The 7,479-nt window shown below is 42.4% G+C and overlaps 1 long non-coding RNA gene across 1 annotated transcript; it reads right to left on the bottom strand.

The window, feature by feature from the left end:
• Positions 1 to 1,229: 1,229 nt before the first annotated feature.
• On the bottom strand, positions 1,230 to 2,089 carry LOC145430285 (uncharacterized). Its single transcript, XR_013910754.1, has 2 exons — positions 1,764 to 2,089; positions 1,230 to 1,683 (listed from the first exon to the last, which is right to left on the bottom strand). It is a non-coding gene; the product is annotated as an uncharacterized LOC145430285 (long non-coding RNA).
• Positions 2,090 to 7,479: the final 5,390 nt, after the last annotated feature.

Genomic DNA, 7,479 nt, shown 5'->3' with positions numbered 1-7,479 from the left:
GAAAGATTTTTGCTATTCATAATAGAGATGGACTATATTTTTCCTATTATTATGATTCTACTGGTTGTGTTTACAGTTCGGTTTCTTTTTTTTTTGCATGATTGGGATGAGGTATGGCCACTTGAGAGAACGGCAATCTTAGAAACTCGCACACTGTCTGCTTCAGTCATTGTCGGGGAGTTGATCCACACGACTGTATTTAGTGTAATGAAAACAGTGCAAAAGTACAGCACACACATTCATTCAGGCTGAAGTTAGACATTTTCCAGAGGAAGGAAATCATACAAAAGATTCAAAACACGTGCTTTCTTGAGCTGGTCTACAGAGAAAGGCTGAAACATGGGCAGTTGAAGTGGTTTTGATGAATTGTAACCAGTTGCCTAAAGGGTGTGAGTAACCGTAAATGACTGAATGGTCTGTGAAGTGGACAAAATTTAGGGTATTTAGGGTAACAAACCTGTGCTTGGATATAAGCAAGCACACCCTGGCACTAAAGATACCAACAAGTCCTTTAATCATCAATTTAAGAATGGAATTCATCAAAGGGTGAATCAACACCACGTTTTTTCAGTCCAGAACCAAGAAACGGTTATTACTGATCGCTTGTTGACTGCTTGCAGATAATGCTCTAAAGCAGAGCTTCCCAAAGTGTGGGGCCCGCCCCCTAGGGGGCGCGCAGAGCCATTGCAGGGGGGGGCGCAGTATGAAAAGGGGGAAAAAAAGAAGAACGCTTGGACACTGCTAGCATAATGGACAGGTTTTTGACGGAGCTCCCACACAAACGCAAACCAACTTCATTCTGGTTTCACCTGCGCAAGTGCCAAGGTAGGTTTTCCCTGCATCGGGAGCACACGCTGGGCTGTTTAAATCACGGGCAAACAGTATCCCACATTCTTGATTTTTAGTTCACTAACACTTGTTGTAATAACTAACTACTCCTGACATTTTGGAGATGTACTTCTTTATACAGTAAAGTTACAACGGGATACAAATAACATCAGGCCGTTCCTGCCACGATTTGTTCCCTCGGTTCAAATCAAACAGTATCCCACCGCTGTTTATGTTTTTGAACCCATTTTGCACAGAGAGGCATTTTTTGCAAAATGTATTGATAGCAATGTTGAATATTAATATTCAGTTACACAGGAAAAAATAACTACAAGTAAAATAATTACACCGTGACGCCTCTGTCACGGACGAGAATGCGGTGGACTCAAGAGCAGACTCAATTTGCTTAGAACTGTGTATAATTTATTGAAAAGAACAAAACGTGAACGGAACTGGGTTTAACAAAAACCATACGCAGAAAACTAAAGGAAATCCGTGGGCGGAGAAACCGGCATAGAGCACGGGGAGACTTCTAACAGGAACTTCTGTAAACACAGGGGAGAAATGTTACTGAATGGGAAACAAACGAGTAAGGGACAAAGGTACGGAGTGCCAGTGAATAGTCTTGGGCTTACTTGGTGACCCTAGTCATTTAACGGGGAAAAGGCTGCCAGGGGTGTATTCCAAAGAGGGTCAAGAGTGGAGAGTCCGGTCCAGATTTCGAAGAGATGGAGAATACAGACTGAAGGGCAGGCTGAGGAGAAGTGGAGTATATAATCCTCGGGTTCCGAGCAGATGGGAGGACAGGATGGAGACCAAAAACAGCACTACTGGTGAGTGCGATGGGTGGAGAATCTGAAGAATACAGGAAACAAAAACATATTAACCCAAGGTCCAGATATACAGAGTCAGAGCTCAGAGGAGGCCGAGTTTACCACAGATGGTAGCAGGACGAACTGGCGAGGAGTGGCAGGCCGTGCTGGCTTAAAAACCCTCTAGGTGGAGCCCCGGAGATTGACAACAGGTGATGAGCTGGCCAACTCCACTCCCAGGGACAAATGACAGGAACCTTCACCACGCCCAACCAGACACTCCCACAGCATATGACAGCCTCTGCCTTTCTAAATGGAGGGACAGTAACTGCGTGTGTGTATGTAAGCGTGTAAAACCTGAAGATTGTCAGATTAATAGTATTTTGTCTCTATCTGCCATTCTGCAATTCATCTCATGTAAACAATAACGTGGCGCACAGCGTGACGTAAAAAAGGCACATACCTTTGATGTTGCGTGACGAACTCTGTATTTCTCGTCCACACGTAAACGCAAAAAAGGAGTTAAAAAAAAAAATCTCTGTTTTTGGTGATTCGAAACGCCGTTTACGTGTGGATGAAAGGCCCAAACGTATAGAAACAGCTGCGTTTTCAAAAATACCCGTGTAGGTGTGGACATAGCGTAAAAGAGTAAGTAGTGTATTTTATTACTACCTGTAATTTATTGAAGATTACTTGTATTTGCTTAATTGTTTCGCAAATGTTTGAGGTGTGAAATAAACCGCAATGGAGTTTGAAAACAAAATATGGGGCAAATATTTTTCTTGTAAAACAAAGGCGGGCCCAGCAAAAAACAGTTTGGGAACCACTGCTCTAAAGCAAGCCTACATTCTTACTAAAGACATGAAGGTCAACAAAAAAGTGCACTAACTCCGGACTGTACATAGTATAACTTGGCTGATGTATAAACTGCTTTGCCAATAGTGATGTTATGAATCCCTGGGGAATAAAATCAACATCAATCCACTGAGCAGAACAGCTGATGAGAGACATTGGGCTGACAGTGATGATCAGTGGATGCAAACATCCTGCCACAGGCTGTTACTGTGCTTATTCAAGAAGTTATGCACCTTTGATAAGACAGCTTGTGGTGAATGCATTTGAATCTCACACTTCTGCACTTCAGCAAGCTCCGAAGATAATCAACTGACGTGTTCTCACTTCTCCAGTGTTTCCTATGTTGGGAGACATCACACTTATTTTAATCTGTTGTTTCAGGTCTTTACTAATTGTTTGGTAACGCTCATTATATTAAACGAGCCTCTGTCAGTTACCTTATGCTCATTTCTATTCTGGGACCTAAAGTAGCTTTGCATGAGTCACACCTCTTGTGCAAAGCTGCCTATCATGCAGACCTTCAGTTCAGCGTCTGCCTGAAACAGGAACTATTTAGTCAGAGGCACCTCAGCTGATGAACCACCATGTCCTGTCATGCCTGTTAAGGATTTTAAACAAGGTGTAACAAGTTTCTCATTCTTAATTGGAAAAGACGACTTCTTATATAAATCTGTTCATGTTGGAGCTGAAACGTGATCTGGAATATGAAGCAAAGATAAGAAGGACATCTCAGTAAATACTACGCTGTTAACGTGCTTAACTGACTTAATCTCTAAATCACTGGATATGTAAAAACTGTCTCTCTCTGTTAGTATGTGTGAGGATTTCCTAAAAGAGGAAAATGTCAGCAGTCATCAAATACCAATGAAAACAAAGTTGTTGCTCTGTTATTCTGCTGGTGTGACCCAGTAGCTTAGTGGTTAGGACTCATGTCTCATGGGTGCAGATGCCAGGAGTAGTGATTCCCCTATTCTGATTCCTAGCTGGCTTGAGTATTTGCTGCCACTGCCTTATTTTACTATATTTCCCATCTCGCCTCATTTAATCTCAGCCCCATTTCATATGTAATGGGGCAAAATAGGAAATATTAGACCTTCTCCTCCACCAGCTCAACAAACGTGAAGCTAACGAGAAGCTAACTTAATGCTAAAACAAAGTGGCATCAGCTGCACTGTAGCTTAGAAGCGCCACGGTTACAAACACATACATATATTCTTTATATTTATATTCATTTCTTTTTTTGTTCATGTGGTCTTGAAGAAGAAGAAGAAGAAAACTTCTATTATTTCTGCGTTTTATCTTGCCATCACATTGTTTTTCACAGTGAAAACATTAAAATCCAAGCAGCTCCTTTTCTGGGACATAACACAGCACACAACTTCACGCTTTAAAGATCTACCTCCAACAGGGGCACTACAAAGATAGCCACTGTTTGAAAGAGCCTTTCTCCTCGTTGCCAAACAAAGCAACACAGTCAATTTTCCAGCTTTGGAAAAAGGATTAAGTCTTGTTCCTTCACAAGATTCCATCTCTTGCCTTGAACTGGTAACGGTAAGAAGGGGAAAAACAGAAGAAAACTTGGCCAAACGCTGCCCCACTGTAAGGTCACATTCAGCAGCGGAACCAGAGGAGGCTGTAAATCAGTGGGTTCGTAGTAATGCTACGGCGTTTGTGACACTCCCTTTTAAAACTATATGAAGACAGTTGAGGTGTGCAGAGACTTCTCCCAGGTGCTTCAGATTTCATGACTAGACACAACATTGCACTCCTGACACTGAACTGCACCAACACAGGCAGGATATAATTGCTGTTTACATTATTGTTGCCAGCTCTCTCTACTAGAAACCAGGTCAGTGGAATTTAGGTCAATTTTGTCCTATGTGTAAGACACTTAAAGAGTAAAGTACTCAATTTCCTGTTTATACAAACTTATGCGGAGAACTTCAATCTCCCCACAAAACCTCTGTTTTCTTGGAAACCACTTTTTTTTCACTTCCTGTCACTCTAAGCAGTTCGGTCCTCGGCTGCCGCCTGAGTAGCGGCAGCAGTCACCGGATTATTATCTTGTATCTCTTTCAAATTAAATTCTCTGAAAGGAACCATCTGACAAATTAAGCTGGAAGCAGCTGGCATTGTGATGAGAACACTGGCTTCCTGCCCCTGTTGGTTTGAATGGGTTTCCTCTACCAGCAGTGGGTGGGCGGTCCTGCTGCTAATAACGCAAAGAGGGGCTAGGGGTGAGAGAAGGTCAACCAGACTCTGAGGAAATGAGGCTCTCGAGAAATAACTGGAAAATACGTTTTCCAAAAGGAGGGGGAATTGAAGCCAAACTATTGTTTCATACACTGTTTGTCTCTCTTTTCTGTCCCCCCCCCTTCTGTTTTTGGATAAGGGAACCATCTCGCACTGCTCCTTTGTACCTCAGAGCTTGAATCCGCAATGCTTTTCCAAAAGCTCAGCACACTGCTGCACCTCACACTCTCAGGGATGTTAGAACAACATTTGGGGAGCCATATCTGCCGCCATGCGTGAGCCCTGTGCTGTAGGTCGCCAAAGCCTGCTGTGAATCAGAGGCTTGATCAGGTAGTTATGTTGGCTTAACTAAATTAAAAGCAAAATATACTCTTGGAGAGAGTAAATGGCTTTATCTGAAGCCAAACCAGCCGTGATCCCATGAACTCATTATTCACAAAACGCACGGCTGCCTGCATGCAATGCCACAAGGACACGCGCGCTGTGCTCTGCTCTGCATGTGTGTGGCACCCTCTTTGTACAAAAATAAAGCTTCTAGCTGCTCTGTTGAATAGGAGTTGTGTGCTCATGCACACTAGAGATTTCCTGTGGTCTAGTCTAGCGATATTGTGGGTCCCGGATAAAACACGATCAGGAGGCCCTTACAATGAAACATGTGAGATCTTGGCACGCCAGCTTAGGCCCAGAGAATTGTGTCAAAAACAAAACACGGCTTCGGCAAAGGAGGCCAATAAAGACGGAGCATTACGCTAGTCAGTGGACAGTAGAGATGCATCATGTGCGATGGAAAACACCTGATGCATGCAGGCTCCCTCGAGCGGGGCTAAAGCAGAGGACGGGGCCAGGGTCAACAGGTGGATGCAAAAGCACTCTAGAACCTGCCATCGAGGCAAATGCTTTTTCTCCTCTGATTGCTTCCCATCTTGAAAGAGTCACTTCTGGTTCTCATTCCACCTGAGTAGTTTAACTCTTCCACGCGTGCCTTGTGCAAAGAGGGCCCCACACAGATTTAGTTAATGGCTCTTTTTCTAGTCCCTGTGAAATTAGGGCTTATTTGGTTTCAAAGACGCAGAATTAGTCTGCGGTTCCATGAATGAAGAAAAGAAAAGATGGAGCTTAACCCTTTCCTGTGCAGGTGTGTTACATGAAACAGAATGTCTCTGGTCGTCTCACGCTGAAGGGGCAGGTTTCTGCATTATACATTTATATACAGCTGCCTATTTTTAGAGGTTTGACTGAAATGCATTTACCCTTTCTGTTGACAAACTGGTATGGTTATTCAGTGAAAGATAGCATTGGCACACAGTTTATTGACACTTAAAATAGACGGCTCTGCACCACGTCTGAGGAAATACATCACTAAAGTAACTGGCTTGCCCTGCTGCCAATATATGGACCAATTTAGAGCCTGAGTTTGTTGTAGAATATCAATCAAAACTACAAAAAACTCTGATTTATCATCATAAACGTTAGTTTAAAGTTCAAATTTATTCTTACTCAGATTTTATAAAATCTTAACAGTAAAAACTATTTGGACGACTTTCTGTGAGACTCGTATTTATTTTTGTACCACTGACTTTCTTACAAAGTTCAATGAAAACATCAATACCCTTCTCATATCTGTTTATTGAAGACTGTAAATTGAGTGTAACGGCATCTCAGAATCAGGCCAAAAGCTAACATGTCTGCCAGCACCTTGAAAGCGTACTATTACATTACTGTGTATCTTGACTGTTTAATCTCTGCAATCAGTAGAGTCTGCGGGAAGCCACTGCTTGCCTGCACAAAATAGCCGGCACATAACGCCACCTTCAAACTACAGCCAATTGCTTCTTTTAGCCTAAAAACTGGAAAAAAGTGCAAAGTTTTTAGAACAGCATTACAACTATGATGCCATGTGATCAATTTTCTATTTAGCTAGATATTTAAATAAAAAAATAAACATCAAAGCTTCTCAAACACCAAGTTAAATGACGATTAATCTAATTTGTTGTCTGTTGAAAAAAACAATGCTCATATTAATGCATTACTGCAGCCAGTATCTGACAATGACTTGCACATGCACATACAAAGAAACATGCAAAATAATGTTCCAATCCAAGTAACCAGACCCTTCAAGAAACCATACCATTTGTTTTATAATTGCGGGTTTCCCTCAGCAGTCCCATGAATACTTATCTCAGACTCTAACAGTAATGGAGAATCATGTAAGATGTGATTGATGAACAGCACAGGAGGCATCTCATACCATAGACTTCACCGACTCACCATCTTTGGATGTGGCACTGTCTCAGTGGAACCGCAAGCAAACACAACGTGTGATTTAATGTAAAAAGAGTGGAGGTCAGAGGACATGCCGCATGCATATGGGATTTTTCCTCCTCTAAGTTCAATCCCCAAAGCAATATAAAACAAACCTGCTGAAATGTTAACTGCACATGACTTCTGTACACAGAGTTGGTTGAGCAGCCACAGTATGCTACTGTTCTGCATGGCAGCATGGCCCTGTGGGAACACTGCACCGCTGGGAGTTTTTCAGATCGTCCAAACTACATTTCCTCTGTGCTGGGTCAGTCAAGCATGAGCTGATGGAGTTTTGTGGTGGGTTTTGTTATTACTACTGTTATTAATCTGGGCTTTGAAATGAAAAATGATGTTGAGGATGAAAAGGCACACGTTTACTTTGTTATGCTGCGCGTCCAACGTATCAACATTCACTGTAGATTGGGCA

The sequence above is a fragment of the Astatotilapia calliptera genome, chromosome 2 (assembly GCF_964374335.1).
Source record: "Astatotilapia calliptera chromosome 2, fAstCal68.1, whole genome shotgun sequence".
Taxonomy (NCBI): Eukaryota; Metazoa; Chordata; class Actinopteri; order Cichliformes; family Cichlidae; genus Astatotilapia; species Astatotilapia calliptera.
This window is presented reverse-complemented; position numbering and strand designations above follow the sequence as displayed.